Genomic DNA, 20,296 nt, shown 5'->3' with positions numbered 1-20,296 from the left:
TATCTAATGCTAAGAGAAATTTCAACTGTTACGTGATGTTTGGAGTGGACGGTCAGTGAAATAAATCTGTTCACAAACACACGAAACCTCATTCTTTCTAAATAAAGCTGAAACTCAATAACATACTTTCTGCTTAATGCTGGCGACTGCAACTTCCTGGCTGAAAGAAATAGAGCGCCCAACAGTTTATCAAATGACTCAAAAGATTTCTCAAATATAATAAGTGTCTTTGGCCAAATAGCATTTGGATGAGTTAAAAATAAACAACAACAAAAATCAGTATGTATATTGATACATTGTGATCAGATTTCCTTTGAAATCCCCAAAGTCTCAAGATTAAGAGGTTAAAAGAGCTTTGTAGTTAAGAGACTCACAGGGTTTGAACAACGGCTCATTTTTTCAATCCTCAAAAATGTTTGGTACCACATCTGTTAATAAGCAAACAGTTCGATGAGTCAGTGTCTGAGCTCTCATCGCCTTGAAGGCAGTCCAAAATGGGGATTTCTGGCACTTTGGGCCAATTTTATGAGCTTTAAAAACATGCTGTAGTTTTAGAATCACTGAGCTATATTTTGCCATTAAAATCACTAAGTCTCGGATACACTCTCTGAAGTGTCATGGTTGATCCTCTCTTCCTGAGGAAGGCTCATCCCAGCCAATTAACCATAAGGGAGGAGCAGCAGAACCAGTCCAGAGTAGATCCTCAGACTAGAAGAACGGCTTCCCACCAGCAACAGGTCTTTCCCACTGATTCCTAGAACAAGGGCTTTGACAAAACATCAAGTACACAATGTTGGTTTGTGTTTAATCACTCTCCACTCCTTCCCTGATAGCTTCCTGATGAGCTTCCCTGATAGCTCGGTTGGTAAAGAATCCGCCTGCAATACAGGAGACCCCAGCTAGATTCCTGGGTCAGGAAGATCTGCTGATGAAGGGATAGGCTACCCACTCCAGTATTCTCAGTATTTAGTGATGAGAAGAATAGTCAGCAGAGATGAAACCGCCCCTCTGAAACGTCCACAAGGGAGTAGCACTCTGTGCTTAACTGGCTGCCTCTTAACTGATGTATGTGAAACTATTTTGTCCATTTTAGCTCATAAAAGTTAAGATGATTTTGTAAAAGGCTACATCACAAATTATGCTTTTTAAATCATGAAACTGAAAAGTTCCATTTTTTTTAAATCATACAAATTGAAGTTAAGTAAAATGTTCACTTAACCAGAATAAGTGAGCTTCCCTGGTGGCTCAGACAGTAAAGAAACTGCCTGCAATAGATGAAATAGACCCTTCAACAGATTGAAGGGAAGATATTTCAATCCCTGGGTGGGGAAGAAACCCTGAAGAATGGACTGGCTACCCACTCCAGTATTCTTGCCTGGAGAATTCCATGGACAGAGGAGCCTAGAGGGGTGCTGTCCAGAGGTGTGGTTGCAAAGAGTCAGACATGATTGAGTGACTTTCACTTTCAAACAAAATAAAAATCAGTAGAATATAGCCCACCATTTTGAACCATTAAGTATCACAATCACGGATACAAAAAAAAAAAAAACCAACTCAGATGTCAGGAGACAAAACTCAAATGTCTAGAGACGTAATGAGTACCATTAGCATGATAGATTGCCATGCGTAATGAAACCAAGGTACAGGCACAATGATAAACAACTATTGGTGTTGGGTCTCAGTGCCGGGGATCAGCACCAGGTATAGAGAGCAGGAGTTGTTTGTTTAATTTGTTGTGGACTGAGTATTTGTGTCCCCCAAATTCATATGTCAAAACCCTCATCCCAATGTGATGGTCTTCAGAAATGGGGCCTTTGGGAGGTAAAGTCATGAGGGTGAAGCCTTCATGAATGGGATTAGTGACCTTTAAAAAAAAAGGGGGGCCAGAAAGCTAGTTAGCTCTCTTTTTGTCACCAGAGGACACAAGAGTGCAGTCCTCTCTGAACGACTGAGCAGGACCTCACCAGACACTGAATCTGCCAGCACCTTGAACTTGGACTTCCCAGCTTCCCACACTGTGAGAAAAAAATGTTTGCTGTTTAAGCCAGCAATTTACCGTATATTTGTTACAGCAGCTCAAATGGACTCAAACAGGCTCAAAAAGTGATAAAGTGGTAGCAACCATCAGCTCCAGTCACGTATTGCTATGCAGGAATGTTATTCTTATAAAATTATTTGGGTGTGTGTGTGGGGTTGATAAAAGTGGCAATGTTTTTTTTAATCCATTGGACCTAAATCAACTTCCTGGAATTAGGCAATACATGTATCTCTAACTTTTAAAACACAGCCTTTCAAATTTTAGTAGGTGGTTTAGGATGTCTTGGCCTAGTCTTTCTTCTGCAGACTGAACATTGCTGCACTTTACAATCACGTGCTTTCCCATTCTAGTTGCCCCTGTGCAGTTGGTTTAATGTCAGTGTTAAAGTATGGTATCTAGAATGGAGTACCAGATTAAGTTTAAATATCCAATAGCAAAAGTGAAGGTTTAAGTAACAAACAGCAGGAAAAAAAAAAGGTAAAATAAACTAGGTCTTAGGGGGTCGAAGTATATTTCAGCAGGTATGTTTTAAAAGAAAATGTGAAAAACGGACCATCTCCACTAGAAACAACCGTGGATACAACAGATATTGCTTCTTTTTTCTGAATTCTTTTTGCTTCCTGTTTTTAATCGGGTAGATTAAGTATCAGCTCAATTTGTTAATTGCTTTCCTTAAAACAATTAACTATTAATTATAGTCACTGTAATTAGCTGTCTCCAATTTTTCCAAGCTGCAGATGTTTTTACATCAGGCTTCCAACAAGATTGGCAGTGTAAAATATTTTCTGCCAGCAAACTGCAGTCCTTTTAGCAAGAGCCTAGGCTCAGTGGTGAAGAATCTACCTGCCAATGCAGGAGATGCACAGGAAATGCAGGTTTGCTCCCTGGGTCAGAAGATTCCCTGCAGAAGGAAATGGCAACCCACTCCAGTATTCTTGCCTGGGAAATCCTATGGACAGAGGAGTCTGGCGGGCTACAGTCCATGTGGTTGAAAGAGACATGACTGAGCACACACACATACCTTATATATATATGTAATTGTAAAGACTGTCCTTTTTAAAATAAGGTTTTGGTGCAAAGGAAAATGAGCACCACCATGTAAATGCACATATAATAGCAACTAAAGCTAAAGGGTCTATAATATGAATTTTTTTTAATTTTATTTTATTTTATTATTTTTTTTAATAAATTTATTTATTTTAGTTGGGGGCTAATTACTTTACAATATTGTAATAGTTTTTGCCATACATTGACATGAATCAGCCATGGGTTTATAATATGAATTTTTATTGTCACTTTTTCAGGATAAAAATCCTACACATTGCATTGACTGAAAAACAATTTTCAAACAACACATTGTTAGGAATAATCAGAAGCCACTTACAGAGAGTGAGACCCTCTTCTGTTGACATTTCTCCATAATTTATAGCCACAGTGGAATACAGTAAACACCACATATTTACAAAGGCAAGGTCTAAGTTAACGTGATTGACATTTCACAAGGTGTATACACTTCACATAATGTATACTAATACATCAAATGTCTTCAGTAACTGTCCAGGTTGTTTCCAGTGAGAAAACTCCAAGGAACTCAGCAACAGTGATGCATATTTATACTTGAGTTAATGGTTCTCTATATGTCCTGCAACTCCACTTGTACTGCATGCATGATGCAGTAAGTTCTTAATAATTTAGAAACACTTAACAGTCTGTTACCTGCTACTGAAAAGTCATCCTTACAGATGCCCTTTAAGAAATCTGTATTTGCTCTCTGAGATAAGAGCATATAATGATCTCTACTTATCTTCCAGGAGTATTGATAGTAGAGTACAGAAAAGCAGTGCCTGCCTTAATTTCTTACTTTTCTTTAGTAAGCGCTTTTCCACAATTTTCAACCCTCCCAATCCCTACTCAAGCCAAGGCAAGCCTCTATTTTTTGTTGTCTTAAAACAGGTATTAATTCAAATTTTTATTTAATTAAAGAACAGCTGCATCAATTTGCTCAGCTTGTGTTTAATATGCTTGATGTTAGAAAATATCAGCATGCTCATAGTCTTCCAGACCCATCTCTGCTTTTCATCATTTTCACAGACCTTTTACCGAATTTTCTTCCCACAGAAACTGTGGGGATGCTGAACTCTACCTACTCACATGCTTCTAATTACCTAGGCTTTTAGAAGCTCCACCTCCTCTGCAAAGATTTTTTTCAACCATTGCAGCCCAGGTTAATTACATTCTATTCTGAGAAGAAAGGGTGGGACTTCTGGCTCTGCCATGAACCAGCTGTATGTCTTCAAGCAACGCTTTCTTGATCTCTCACAGCCTAATCTCCTCTCTCGTAAAATGAAGGACTAGATGAAAGTGGCATTGCATAGTGTAGCAATCTAAGCTCAGGGTTTGACCGGCTTAGCATTTCTGGCAAGAAGACAGTGTTTATCTAGTTACAGTGCACAAATTAACCAATGGCTAAATGGAGTGTAAGAACTCAGTTCATAGATTGAAATCCAAAAAGGCTGGCTCCAGGAATGGGGCACCTGCAAAGAAAGGGTGAAAGCATTTCCCTGGTTCATTCAAGCCAGAGGAGAAATGTGGTGTGCCCAACTTCGCATCATTCACCAGGAGAGTATGTGCTGTGAACTCTGCAAATCAGGTTCACTGCTTTAGTCTGAGGAGAAAACTATGCGTGTGTCCTTTGTCGCCCAGATCTCCAGTTCATGAGCTATTCAGAGGAACTTGAAGCAGAATATAGGCATTTAATTTATTGTATTGTAATGCATTCAGATGAGTAGGTTATAAATACCCATTCAAAGGTTTACTCAGCTGTTGACACAGATCAGAGACTTTGGAGAATTAAAGGTTAGTAATTGTTTTCGTTCAGTTGCTAAGTCCTGTGTCACTGCTTGCGACCCCATGGACTGCAGCACACCAGGCTTCCCTGTCCTTCACCATCTCCCCGAGTTTCCTCAAACTCACGTCCACTGAGTCGGTGATGCCATACAACCATCTTATCCTGTCATCCCCTTCTCCTCCTGTCCTTAATCCTTCCCGGCATCAGAGTCTTTTCCAGGAGTTGACTTTTCGCATCAGGTGGCCAAAGAACTGGAGCTTCAGCTTCAGCATCAGTCCTTCCAATGAATATTCAGGATTGATGTCCTTTAGGATTGACTGGTTTGATCTCCTTGCTGTCCAAGGGACTGACTCTTAAGAGTCTTCTCCAGCAATCTCTAATAAGACACCCACATTGTCTGAATCCCTCTCTTACTGATGTGAGAAAACACAAACAGCCTAAACCTAAAAGGATAGTTGTTGAAATTCAAATTGAACATGAGCATTTAACAGCTAGAAACTGCATTCACTTCTCATTGCTAAAAGGATTAGAGTTTAATTGAGTCAGACATTCTAAAGAACTGCAAAACCATGTGGGAGAATTTATGTCCAAAAGTTAAAGGAGAGTCATAGAATATGATGAGTATGAAGCATGATTTAAGTTTCTGTAATAGTTTTGAAGACCGGCTTCAGGGTGAATCGTAGGTATCATGGAAGGACGCTGTAGTTTATAAGAAGGGCTGGCACAGCTTAAATCGCAGCCCACCAAGGACATAAAAGATCCTTCATTTGGTTACAGAAGTACGTGAAGCCCAGTTTCACGCTGCTTCTATGGCCACATTCAGAGCAATGCTCAGGTTCTGTGAAAGTGCTCCTTGCTCAGATGGCACGACTGGAACCAAACCTCTGTGCTACTCTGAGTATCACAAAGCAGGGGTCAGAATTGAGTCAAGCCCTGCCTAAACAAACTCCACAATTTTCTAAGAAGAGTTGAGACCTTTTAAATACCAGTCTTCTAACTTAAATGATGAAAATTAGCCGACTCCTGCATGTGAGCCTTTTATAAAGAAGAAAGGTCTTCAGACTCTTTTGGCAGTGCATTTATCATGGCTAAATATTGCCCGTTTTCAACAGCTTTATTTAGCTAGAAAATTTTCCTGTGTTCTGCTCTTGAACTTTACTGCTGGAGAACTAGGAATATAGTCAGACCAAATGAACCTTTGAACTACAAAAAAATCATAATTATGCTGTATCTTCTATTTTGGAACATCAACTGTATGCCAGGTACTTTACATATTTATTTCTGACACACTGATATTTGAGGGGAAATTTGAGTGCATGGAAGCACCACCACTGTGGAGCTCTGTGAGACTTGTCTCTGAGCTTCAGTTTTCAAGTCTGTTAAATGGAAATAAGAAAAATGGTCACTTCATAGAGCACTATGCAGTTTAAAATAGTAAAAAGTTTAGCAAAGGGCCTATAAATAACTGTTACCAATTACTGCTTTAAGATTTACCTGAGTGTTTTCCCAACTTCAGTTCCTCATCCGTCTATAAGTATTTTGAGAAGAAAGCAAAGGAAAAATTTCTTCCACATAATTTCCTCATGGGCATTTTATCTACTTTGCTGCAGCTTGCTATATTCTTCCCCACAGTGTTTACAAGTCAGATGCACTCTGTACTAACAAGGTGAATACTTAAAGCTGGCTGTTAGACTCTAGACTCTGAGACAGAGAAAAGGGAAAAGTGAGCTCTGTGTTCTTATGCATGTTGCTGATGTTAGCTAGCTGTACTTAAATGGGTAGGGGCGGTGGGGACTTCAGTTCTGGAAGTATGGAGTAAGCACATCTCCCCCTATCACACCTAAAACCCTGGTTAAAATGAATAAAACCACCAGCAGAAAACTAAAAGGTAGAGACAAAAAGGCAGACTTTCTAGGGAACCTTGCTATGCAAAGAATGACTAATTGACCTGTGTTAAAAGAACTGATGAAAATAGAAAGGGAATGACAACAGAAAAAACTTGGAACATCAGAGCAATCAACAGAACAGGTAAGAATATTGGTAAATAAAATATACTACTTATTCTTTACTCAGTTTTTAAAGTTTTGTTATCCTTCTTTATTTCTATTTTTCTTTTAATTTTCTGTGTGTACTTCTCATCTTCCTATTTGGTGGGCAATGGAGGCATTTTTCCTTTTAACCATCATTCTTATCAATGTGTGTGAGTAAATGTAGATGTTTTAACTATTGTAACTCAAGTGATTCAGGTAGAATTAAAATAACAAGCTTCAGTAGAAATTAACTTTTCTATTTGCAGACTTGCAGGTCCAGGCCAAAATTTGCCATTCCAAAAGACACTAGAAAAGATTAAAAAGAAAAAAGAAAAAGAAAAAAAAAAAAATGTTCCCCTCCAAAAGGTATACTACTGTTTGCTCTTGATAGTTGACAGCATAGCATCCCAAATAGTAGGTATCATTATTTTCATCCATCATAACTGACTAAAAGAATAGAGTGAAGCACAGGGATTTACTAATTTATACTAACTAAATTTTAATTTTCAGAAATGACTTAGCTACCAAAAGAGTTACTAAGTGAATAATTGAAAATAAATGAACTGAAACATAAAATTTCAAATAACCTAATATTAAGTTTGAAGTTATAATTTATTAATAGAAAAAAACTGATGCTAACAGACTTTTCATGGGAATTGTTCATTGCATGTTGTTGCCTTCAAAAACATTCATATACTCTAAAAACCTGGGAGATCTCAGACATGAGAGCTTATTAAAAGTCGAGCTGTCCCAGGTCAGAGCTGAAGAAATCAGTCTTTAAAGCCTCATTTTAGATAATTAAACTGCCTTAGGAAACAGTTCCAGATTAAAATAGCTCCAGTTTCTGCTTTTCTCGACTATATACAGTTGGAACAACTAGTTATTTAAAAATACAATTCGAGCTTTGGATGCTTATCAAAAGAAAAATTTACTGTCTAGCTAGATATAGAGCTAACTAACTAGCACATACATTTCTCATATTTAAAGGCTGTCATGTCTCTATTTTCATGTTCTTAGATTTTATATACCACCAACTTCTGAAAGAATTTGTGACAGCTTAAAAATTAATTATGTTAAATGTTACCTGTGTGTGTGTGTGTGTGTGTGTGTGTGTGTGTGTGCGCACGCGCGCGCGCGTGTGTGTATGTACTCAGGTGTTGACTCCTTGAGACCACATGGACTGCAGCCCGCCAGGTTCTTTTGTCCATGGGATACCCCAGGCAAGAATACTGGAGTGGGTTGCCTTTTCCTTCTCCAGGGGATCTTCCTGACCCAGAGTTCAAGCCCGTGTCTTCTGCATTGTGGGCAGATTCTTTACCATCTGAGCCACCAGGGAAGCATAAATGTTACATATATTTCTTTAAAACAAATACAATAGAGACCTTTAGAGGAGTAAGGAAAATAGGTTTTACCAACATCTGTTTTATGAAGATATTACTAATATCATTGTCCCTACTGGCCATGGCCACTGAATTTGACTCTGAAAAAAAAGTTATGATATTAAAGTCAACCGTACAAGTAGTCATGTATGGATGTGAGAGTTGGACCATAAACAAAGCTGAGTGCTGAAGAATTGATGCTTTTGAACTGTGGTGTTGGAGAAGACTCTTGAGAGTCCCTTGGACTGCAAGAAGATCAGACCAGTCAATCCTAAAGGAATCAGTCCTGAATATTCATTTGAAGGACTGATGCTGAGGCTGAAGCTCCAATACTGTGCCCACCTGATGAGAAGAACTGACTCATTGGAAAAGACCCTGATGCTGGGAAAGATTTAAGACAGGAGGAGAAGGGGACGACAGGATTAGATGGTTGGATGGCATCACCGACTCGATGGACATGAGTTTGAGCAAGCTCTGGGAGTTGGCGATGGACAGGGAAGCCTAGTGTGCTGCAGTCCATGGGGTCGCAGAGTCAGACATATCTGAGCAACTGAACTGAACTGTACCATATAGAGATTAAAGCAGTAATTAGTGCTTTACTTACATACATCAGAGATGTTTGATAAACAGTTTTTATATTCACCTCCCAATGTCTCCTTCTCTTCATGGTATGGCAAAATTCCAGCTATTATAAGATTAGACAACTTACTAGAATGTTCAAAAGAAAAAAATTCAGATGATTTCTGTTCATTTGGTTAACCTGACTTTAAAAGGGGTTTGTAAAAGTCTAAATTTATAGACAAAGAATAAAATAAGTTTTTGTTTGTTTTTAAATCTCAACTGGTTTATGGAAGGACAGGCAATACCAAGACAAAGTATTTCACATCTCAGCTCTAGTGTGCCTCTGTATACTCAGACTGAAATCCTTGCAGAATGCCAAGCAAGGGAAATGCTTCAGGGCCATTCACCCAAAGTCTTGAGATGCTGTGATTGAAAGTAACATGTGGAATCAGTTTGAGAAAAATAAACCAAGTCGGAGGAAAATGACATGAGTAATAAACTAAGATAGAGTGGAGACTATTAAAAAATGGAAATTGCTTCAGGGAAATATTTTGAGATGCAGCAGACAGAAATTTCAAAGCTGGAGAAACAGAATTTGCTTACACAGAACATACACTCTGAAATACTATGTGTCTATTCACTATCTGTATTTGCAGGAAATTGCTTTAAATACTCATCTGTAACCCAAAATATATTGTAATAAACCCTACTGATAAAATACTTTTGTTCTTTAATGAACTGAAAATAGAAAAAGGTGTTTCTTGGCATGGTAGGAAAAACTGTAAACTACAGGCAAGAGAACAGGATTCTACCGGCTTAACCACACGTATTATACTGGCTTCAGTGTGGATGTCATTTGGCTTCTCTTCTAACTATAGGGTGAAATGAGGTGACTTCAATGATCCCTTTTCCTCTGCCTGTGAATCCATAAGTCTAACACTTCCCAATGCTGTTGGTATTTAACAAAGGTTTGACTGGCTAGCATTACAGTTTTTACTATCACAAGGATATTAACTCAAATATAGGGTAAACTATTCAGGAAATTTTGTAGGGCAAAACAATAACCTTAGGAAATTTGAATGAGACAGGTACAAAGGTCTTTTTTTAAATGATCCCAGAGCAAATTTTAAAGAAATATTTAGGGTTAAAGAGAGGCATCAGGTATTTGAAGTTAAATAAGAATGGTGTTGAGACTATATATCTTAAAGTACATAGGCATGAAACAGATTTAGAAAGGTAACCTTTGAATCTTTATTCCATTCAGCAGAACAATTTCAATTTTTCCTACTATTCAGAATGGTCTAAAAGCTCACTGGTTACAAAAGTCTTATTTGGAAATGTCCTCTGCTTGGTGTTTACAAAGTTTTAACACTCCTAAGAAATGCATCATGGTAAGATTCTGATAAATAAGAAAGATTGGTTATAAGGAATAGTAAGTATTGAAGTTTATGATCAAGATGGTAAGCATTTGTGTTCCATCATGGGTACACAATAACCTGATTTGAAGAATGCTGGTACAGAGTAACTACTAATTACCTGGTGATATATCTTACATATATTTTCTCATTTATTCCTCACAAAAGCCTTTAAGACTGCTTTGGGATATTGACCATAGTTTTCCCCGTATTTCCAGGGAAGGAGGTATTCAAGAGAGAGGACATTGAAAGCTCTGTTCTTACAATGGGGAAGATAGTCTTCTTTGTTGAGCATTGTTACTATTAAGATCAGCTAATTTGTCTTAGTTTTGATCATTAAACAAGTTTTGATTATAATTTTACCACCATATAAAGTTCCTTTCAAAGAAAAAATGCACTGACAAAGCCATCTTTATGACTGTTTGCTGTGGTATGTGTAACGTAAGTGTTGGCATTCTATTTTGTATGTCAACCTCTCAGGAATTTGCATGGTGTGTGTTATTGTGTGATAACCCAGATTCTATGGGTAAGAACTGAAGCTCTGAAATGGACCTATGAATAAGGCAGTAGCCTCAGCAAGGCTGACAATTCCTGAATCAAAATCTCAGAAATCTTAGTAACTGTTGTGTGGCAGAATTTTATACACACACATACACACACACTTGAAATCATGAAGCTAATCACATTTCTTTGTTTAGATTCATTTTTATCTTGCCCCGACTAGTTTTTACTTCTGGTTCATAGGAAAAATAGAGTACATCCCAGAGTCTTACCACCTCAGCATTCTAGAATCCAAACTCAACTTAGCAAGAAGAAAGAGATTAATAAAGCTTGTAGAAGCCAGCATATATTTTACCAAAGTCACAAATCAAAGTTGACAGCAGCTTGGCAAGAGACTAGAGGAATGGTTGGATGGCCAGGGCAGAATAGAATATGACCAGCAAATTTATTTGCTCTCATTTACTTGCTCTCAATTATTTGATTATTCATTCATTCTTTCATTCATTTATGTATTCAGTTACTCACTTATTAATAAACACTTATGGGGTCGAGCAGTATTCAATGTATCAGAGATATCAAGAAGACTAAATCATGATCCCTGCTTTGGGAAGCTTGCTCTCTGATGGCAAGAAGGAATAGACAGGTATAAGTCATTACAAAGATGAAGATGAAAGCTCCTTCCATCAGCCCGACTAGAAGTCAGGTGCTATTCTGAGTCCTAAAACTCAGATGCTCTAAGTGCTATAAAATGTGGTTAAGGGACTTCCCTGGCGGTGCAGTGGTTAAGACTCCATGCTTCCAATGCAAGAGGAACAGGCTTGATCCCTGGTCGGGGAACTAAGATCCTGGGTGCTGCATTCCATGAGGCCAAAAAATAAAAAAAATAAAAAAAGACTTGGCAATTCCCTGGTGGTTTAGAACTCTGAGCTTTCACTGCCATGGGCCTGGGTCAAAAAAATGAATATAAAATAGAGTCTGCGAATAAAGCAAACCAAATCTATTGTAAAATGTAGTTAAAATGTACAGATCTATTGAACCTAAGGGCAAATAGAGTATAGTTTACTAATGCTTTCATGCCTTTGTCCCTGGAGTTCTCTGCTGTCTAAGATGTTGCCATTCCACAATGATGACCACAGAGATGGCAACATCACCCTGTATTACTTAGGCCCTTTGAGTGTGTGTGGCTGATTAACACAGACACAAACACTTTGTTCTCCACAAAATATTTCCTTTAAAAGATGGGATTAGAATTCCAGGGTCGCTGGGGGCGGGGGCAGATAATTTAATAGGAGTATGGCATTAATAGATACACACTACTAAGACAGATAAGCAACAAAGATTTACAGTATAGCACAAGGAATTATTTCAATATCTTATAATAACCTATAATGGAAAAAGAATCAAATAATAATATATATACATATATATATGTGTATATATATGTATATATATTACTCAGTCATTTTGCTGCTGTATACCTGAAACTAACACATTGTAAATCACCATACTTCAGTTTTAAAAAAAGGTGAGAGAATTCCAGGGTCCCAACTACAAATGCACCATAATATATCATCCTAATGGATGTGTCTGTGTTAATCAGCCACACATACTCAAAGAGCCTGAGTGGTACAGGGTGATGTTGCCATCTCTGTGGTCATCATTGTGGAATGGCAACATCTTAGACAGCAGAGAACTCCAGCGACAAAGGCATGAAAGAATTAGTAAACTATACTCTATTTGCCTGCAGGTTCAATAGATCTGTACTTGTAAACTTCTTTCAGATTACAAGTACACCCACCCACCAACACTCACCAACATTCACCCCTTCCATCTCTTTTAGAGATATATTTCCAATATTTTTGCTTTTTATGTTTAAGAACTATTTGTCATAATATGTAGTATACTTGGGCTTCCCAGGTGGCTTAGTGGTAAAAAATCTCCCTGCCAATGCAGGAGACATGGGCTCAAACCCTGGGTCAGGAAGACCCCTTGGAGAAGGGAATAGCAACCCAGTCTAGTGTTCTTGCCTGGGGAATTCCATGGACCAAGGAGCCTGGCAGACTACAGTCCATGGGTTTGCAAAGAGTCAGACATGACTCAGTGACTAAACAACAAGAACTTAGCGGAACTAGAAACAACTAGATCCTTACAGGAAATGATAATGTGGAGTTACCACTATCATCTAGCCTCAGAACTTCAGGCTCCCAGCTCCCACAAAAATAAAATTCTAGTATCTAAAAATCAAAGGAAAATTTAATAAACACATTTCCATGGGAAAAAAAGGTTCACATCCTACAGCAAACTTTTTCTAGTGGTTATGTTGCCATCTCTTTGAAGCTGACCAATTTTGATTACGTATGAGTTGAATACACGCTCCCTTAATGCGGGTGGGGAGCAGGGGAAAGCAGAGAAAATATATAAATCCTCTAACCGGTGACAAATATACTTGGGTAAGAGGCTCAAGTGAGGGACTGAAATCCAACTCATGCACTTGCCATCAAACTACAATCTCCAGAGCTATAAGGTCCAAGAGGGAGCATCTTTTTCTTGTTCATACAAAGGTACAAATAAAGCTAATAGTGGCCTGCTTTTTATCTGACTCTGACTTCTCACTTTCATCCAATCTTTAGAAAATCATATTGGCTCTACCTTCAGAACAGACCCAGAATCTGATCAGTTTTCACAAACTTCAATGGTACTAGCTGGGCCCAAGCCACCATATCTCACACCTGCATTGTTGCAATAGCCTCTTAACTCAGGCCCCCTGCTACCACCTTATTCCTCCCCGTAGTTTATTCTTAGCACAGCAACCAGAATGATCCTACTAAAGCATAAGCTGAGTTGTGTGGCTCCTCTGCTTAAAACACTCCAGTGTCCCATTCCATCAGAGCAAATGCCAAGTCCTGACAGTGCCCACCAGGCCTCTGGGATTTCCCCTTTTGCCCTAGATCTCTGAACTCATCTCTTACTTTTCCATTCACTGATTCTACTGCAGACACACAGGTCTCTGTATCGTTTCCTTAAACATCATGCATGTCCCTGCCTGAAGACATCTGTACACACTGTTCTGTTTGCCTAGAGTCCAGACATCTGCTTACACTGAAACACTCTAACATAGAAAGCCCGGAGGTACTGGTTATTTCCAAAACCATAGGGATGTTGTAGAGGATTTTACCTGAAGACATGGCACACAACTTTTTTTTTTCTGTATTGAAGAAAAGTTTTTGCTTCTTTTAAAGAAATGGCATGCATTTTCCTAGGGGACATTTGTGAACCATGTAACTGCTTCTTTCCCTTTTGGCTTTAGTCATCAGGAAGGTCACAACCAAAATTTCAATTAAATGATTGCTGAGAGACATGTAGTTTAAAAATTATTGTTAAAAAGTACCACTTCCAACCATACACCTCTTAGTCCTAATTTGACCTTTTGTTCCCTGTATTCTTTCTATTTCTCATTTGCATCTATTTGTATTTTAACCTCATTGCTTTTCAAGCCCTTCATTAAATGATATTTTCAAATTAAGTAGGGAAATGAAATCACATTTGTTATATGGCTTTGCAAACAATCAGTAGGACAGGGAAGAACAATTTTATTGCGGCCAAATTGAAATCCCCAGGAAGTGTGATGTATTTCCTAGCTTCATGTCTGTATCTTTTTTCCCATCATGATGTATCTAGAAGATTATGAATAAAATCATGCTCTAACTATGTAAGAAAATATGACAAAAAATTGAATAATCAGAAGTTCTTTTTTAAAAAATTTTTACCTATTTGGCTGCACCAAGTCTTAGTTGCGGCATGCGGGATCTTTTTTTTTCTTTTTTGCAACTTTATTTATTTTTTAATTGAAGGATAATTGCTTTACAGAATTTTGTGGTTTTCTGTCAAACATCAGCAAGAATTGATTCAAGAGATATAAAGATTTGAAATTAAAATAAAATCAGAACAGGTGAGCCAGAAATTTTCATTAAAATACTGTAGTTTTATTATGCTATTTTTGGGGACGATCCCCTGCAGGAGGAAATAGCAACCCACTCCAGTATTCCTGCCTGAAAAATCCCATGGACAGAGGAGCCTGGTGGGCTACAGTTCAAAGGGTCAGAAAGAGTCAGACACAACTGAAGTGACTTAGCATATCATAAGAGCAAGTTTTAAAGAAATCTAAAATAACACACACTGTGTTCTTATACAATGAACTCGGGATCCTATCATCTTCTCCCCTTTGGCAACTATGTGATATTTAATTTGGGGAGATTTTTAAAAATTTGATTTCTTTCCCCAATAATAAGAGTTTTGTGATACTTTCAGATCAAATACATCCATCTGAGGTACACCTACTAGCAAAGTATTGCTCCTTTCTGTACTTTGATTGCAGTGACTTGGCCTTACAAGGTTCTTTTTGAAGCTACTTGATATGGTTCGTGAGTATTTATTCTCATCTTAATAGGTGCAATCAATAATCCTGCAATAATTTTGCAGAAATGATGTTTTAATTAGGCAGCAGTTGGCACCTTAAAGGCCAGAATGTTTAACCACCAGAACATCATCAGCTCAAGCAGCAGATGGAGGGCAAGAAGGTTGATCTATATAAATGATCTAGTTGGGAAGGAAATTGGCCATGATGCTTACTTATTATTATCCCTTAAGTATTTAATGTATCAGTGAAGTGTGCAAATCTTCCACAAGCATAATGCAAAAACATATGAGAAACAACTTTAAGAACAACCTGGAGAGAAGCAACTGGTAGGAGAGGTCCCAGAGGAGACTGGGGATGATGTTCTGTGATGAAAGGAAAAGCAAATGTGAGAGGTAAGGACAGCAGGAGGAGACAGTAAAAGTCCAAGTCGGCTTCCTCTTCGCAGAATCGAAGTGAACTCTGCATGTGATTAGCAGGTTATCTTCTGAGTTTTCTGTTTCTGTTTTGTAGCACCAGACAAGATGCTAAGGAAAAGAGTTGAACTCCTGAGGGCAAGAACTGTGTATATGGAACCTAGCCTGGTGGCAATACTACAGGTGCTAAGTATATACGATTTATCTCAATTGTTCATTCTTTAACATACGGGATGAATACCTGCTGTGTGCTAGGAAGTGTTCTAGGTCGAATGGTCGAAACCACAAGAACAAATACTTGTGGTTTAATAACTGCAGTGATCTGACTGTGGAACAGTCCTCAGCCTAGACTGATAAGGTTTGTTCCAGGCAAGAGTTAGGACCTCAGAGGCAAAGAAAAGAAGGGATATAGGTTTGCAAACTATGTGTCCTAATTCTCGAATTAAAGTCAGCTTCTCTTGTTGCTGTTAAAGTTAACTTTTGTTGTTGCTGTTAATTTTCTACTGCCTGTGCATGACAGACTAATCTAAAATCAGTTTTGGGGGTTGTTGTTAATTAAATCTAATTTTTGTGGTTGCTATTAATTTTCTACCAGTTGTGCTTGCAAGATTGTAAATTAAGATTAAGATCTGTTTCAATAGTTCCAGATATGATGGAGCTGTAAAATTCTTAAGTGAGTAAGAGAAGTGGTTACATATGCATAACCAGAACAAAAGGTGATAATTTTATTATATCTAAACTCTTTGATGTCAAGTTGGAATTGTCTTCCCTATTCTTAGTATTTATTGAGTGAATGATTCAAGGCTAAGATTTAAGTCATCTGAAATATGAAAATAATGTTACTTATTTTTGTATCTAAAAAATGAACCCTAAATGGAACTTCCAGAGTATGGTAGCCAAGATAAAATATATTTTTCTATGAGTTGATGTTATAAGTGGAGGGTATTCTTCAGTTTTGACAACTGCACAAGAAAAAATGCATGGTAATTAATAGCATAATTTCTGATGTTGCAAAAACAAAGCTCTTAGCCAGTCCTGCTACTTGAAAATCACATTATTACATTATTATTTAGTAATGAACTACCTATTGCAAGTGTATTATTATATATGAGCATTTATCATATACAATCACATATACTCCAGTTAGGGAAATCTAATATCAATTCCTAGGTCTGCTACTAACTAGCTGTATGATTTAAACCAATCATTTAATTTCTTAGGCTTTGGTACTTTCCACTGAAAAACTGACAATGGGCTGGATGGCCACAAAAAAAAATCTCCCACTATGCATAGTCGAAAAAATAAACATGTTAAAAATTTTAAATACAATAAAAAGCACGAGGTATATTTTCTATTTTCTGTTTCTGAAAGCACTTTCCACATTTTTTTGATAACACTAAAGAAAAGAGTCATGGAAGAGATGTAACAAAAAGAAAAGTATTCTAATTTCTGGAATACAGACGATTCCTAAACAAGACAAGTCTTAAATTCATCCACAGAAGGAGATCTATCATTGTCCCCCTACAGAAGACCATGATTCGCCAGGCTCATGACTTCCTCGAGTTGTTAAGAAAAGTAATCCAGTCAAGAGGATCTACAAGGAGATATGGGCTTCCCTGGGTGGCTCAGTGATGGAGAATCTTCCTACAATGCAGGAGCCTCAGGAGATGCAGTTTCAATCCCTGGGTTGGGAAGATCCCTGGAGGAGGGCACAGCAACCCATTTCAGTGTTCTTGCCTGGAGAATCCCATGGATAGAGGAGCCTGGCAGGCTACAGTCCATGGGGTCGCAAAGAGTGGGACACGACTGAAGCGACTTAGCATGCATGCACAAGGAGATGTATGAACAATGAATATCCCCCCTCACCTCACTTTGACCTCTAAGGAACATATGAAAGGCAGAAACTGGAAAGTGGTTAATGCAAACACATCGCTGATTCATGGGACTATGACACATAGGGGAACTATGCTATGGAAAACTTAGGGGAACAAATTAACTTCTTAGACTGTGACGGAAAGTGTAAAGTACCAATCCTTTGGTTTTCCAGGGATTCCTGTGATTTTAACCTCCAAGGACACTTTGGAAATTTCGTTTTTCATTAACATCTATCTTTATCTTCCTCCAGAAGATTTCTCACAGCCCTGGCTCCTGCTGCACCTCCAGCCTGGGGACCAGTGACCAAGGATAGTTTTTCCTTCTAAAAATTGGGCTTTGACTCCCTCTGCGATCTCAGAACCAGTGTGTTTCTTTGACTTTATACCATTTCAGGAACGGAACTCCATCAGGTCCAACCCCTGGACACTGGAGTGGGTTCACTGTTAGCATGGTTGACTCCCCAACCATTCAAGTCATTTACTAAATCCTATTCTTGAATATTCAGGTTTCCTCTTCAAAGTTCACTTATGCTGCTTCAAGAAAGGAATCATTTCTGAAAGGGCTGTGTTACTAGTTGATCAGACCCTCAGCTGCCATGTGCTCTTGTGACGTGCTGATGGGATGGTGAAGAGATCCTGGAGAATTGTTTTATTAATCACAAAATTTCACTTCCTTGGGTTTTGTCTCTAAGATTATTTTCAACTGTTTATTATATACACTCTTAATGCACTGCCCTGATTTCGGAAGGATTGCTTCTTTGCAAAGGAAACATTATTATTATGTTGGACCCAGACATATCTTCTGGCAGAGAACTTCTACTGAGTTTCAAACAAGCCTTAGAATCTTCAGATGGATTTGATGGCCATTCTTGAATTTATGTGACTTTCTAAAGGAATTTAGGACTTTGAGGATGAGCATTATAAAAATGCATGTATAAACAGTCATTATGTAAAAATTAAGTAGCCCATAGAGCACTTTATTATAAGCTCTCAACTATCTCAACTGATGAAGTATCAGAATATGGTACTTTTTTTTCCGCCAAACGTTGTTTAATGCTTCCTGCAACAAACATGACAACTGTTATACACTTAAGATGTATATTTAGCCTTGGAAATATGCAGTAAGACTTAATATTCAGAATAACAATATTTATATGGATACACTTGCAATTTTTTCATCATGGACACAGAAAACTCTGAGCAAATCATGTGTTTATCATAGCCACAACCATTGTGAGTCCTGCATCAAATCAATTCCCCACACCCAGGAGTCCCCTGATGGGCTGCATAAACTGATTAGTAAAATATGATTATGCATGTCAGCCCCACTGAAACAGGAGTATTATCCTTCATGGATGACAGTTGGAGCCAAGCCCTGAGGACAAAAGTTAAAGTAAACCTAGATCTCTAAATAGCCATTGAATTGACCTGCCTTAGATGAAGCTACCCCTTGTGATAACAATGGTGAATCATTACTGTGGCAAAGGGCACTCACTGCATCTAAGGCAACAGTCAGGAAGAAAGTTTCCTCCTGCTGTCTAACTTGGGCCTTAGTCTGTTCTGCACACCAAGGGTTTTATTTGGAGATAAACAAATCCATATTGAGACTTATTGCTGTTGTTGGCACACCAGAGAACATCAAAACCTAGTGCTTTAAGAAGTGACCATCAGAGGTGGAGGCAGTTTGGGGAAGGGAATGGAAGGAATTTCAAAGTATAAGAAGTCAATGTTTATTTATAGAAAGTATCGTTTCCTTTAAATAAAATTCTGACCAAAGGATTGAGCTTTCATGACCAAAGATGAAGTAACAGGAATAGCCTGAATTAGGAAATTTTAGCAATCAATATTCCTATATAGGATTATTGATTTTGTGTACACAGCAGCCAGCAATTTTGATTACAGTCACAGTTGTAAGTTTACATCTGAAATTTTCATGAGTAGAATTATTTCAACAGGTACCTTTGGTATACAATGTCATGAACAAGCCTGGTCTTTATACACAGGATGGCAGTATACACAGTTACTGGAGCAAGTATACAGGAGCAAGCCTCTGGAGCCAGGGTTTGAGTCTCCGCTTAGCTCCTTACTGGCTAAGAGACCTTGAACAAGTTTAAGTCATTAACCTCAGTGTACCCTAGAGCTAAACCTGTAACTCAGGAACAAGAATAGAGCATATCTCTTTAAATGGCTGTGAGGATTAACTAAGAATCCTTGCATGGTGGCTGGCACATAAAAGAAATATTTCAGTACTAGCTGTTATCATTGCTCAATAAATGTGGACAAGTACCTACTAAGTACCAGGAGCATATGACTCTTCTATAGGAAATATTAATGTGGCCTGAAATTTCTTTGCACTGTAAATATTAATATTCTGTATTTCTAAAATTCCTTGTTTTCTTCTAAAATAGGGAAGTGTCTCTTCACATGAGTTCTTTTTTTCACCATAAACAAGAAAACTGGTTAAAAGAGAACAATCTAACATGAGCATGAAGCTATGCTACCTATTGTTTCAGTAAGGGTCTCTTATCCTATGAAAATTAAAAATCCAATTTTTACTTTTAAATCAAAGGAGCAATTTCCCATGTAATATCATTTGGCGTTTACTCTGTTCAGACTTGGAAGGTAAAACCAATTCTTTGGGTCACTGAACTTGAGTTTTACTTCAAAAATAAGTTATAACGGGTAAATGGAATTAGTCTAGAAGCAGAAGAGAGATTTCCTTAATCACGCCTAGCTTTAAAATCACCCCAGAGGTGACCAACCTCCCAAAGGCAGCGGGTCTAAAATTAGGCCTAATTTCTGTGTAGGGAAGAGGCAAGG

General features: G+C 38.0%; 1 protein-coding gene and 1 long non-coding RNA gene across 4 annotated transcripts in view; both read right to left on the bottom strand.

Annotated features, from left to right (window-relative positions):
* Positions 1 to 20,296, bottom strand: part of PLXDC2 (plexin domain containing 2) — a 414,339-nt gene that overhangs the window by 319,507 nt on the left and 74,536 nt on the right. The window lies entirely within an intron of this gene.
* LOC145532864 (uncharacterized) lies at positions 3,228 to 9,686 on the bottom strand. Its single transcript, XR_014073672.1, has 2 exons — positions 8,852 to 9,686; positions 3,228 to 4,953 (listed from the first exon to the last, which is right to left on the bottom strand). It is a non-coding gene; the product is annotated as an uncharacterized LOC145532864 (long non-coding RNA).

The sequence above is a fragment of the Giraffa tippelskirchi genome, chromosome 13 (genome assembly GCF_054371585.1).
Source record: "Giraffa tippelskirchi isolate mGirTip1 chromosome 13, T2T-mGirTip1v1.2.pri, whole genome shotgun sequence".
NCBI lineage: Eukaryota > Metazoa > Chordata > Mammalia > Artiodactyla > Giraffidae > Giraffa > Giraffa tippelskirchi.
Note: the sequence above shows the minus strand (reverse complement) of the source record. Positions and strands in the feature narration are given on the sequence as shown.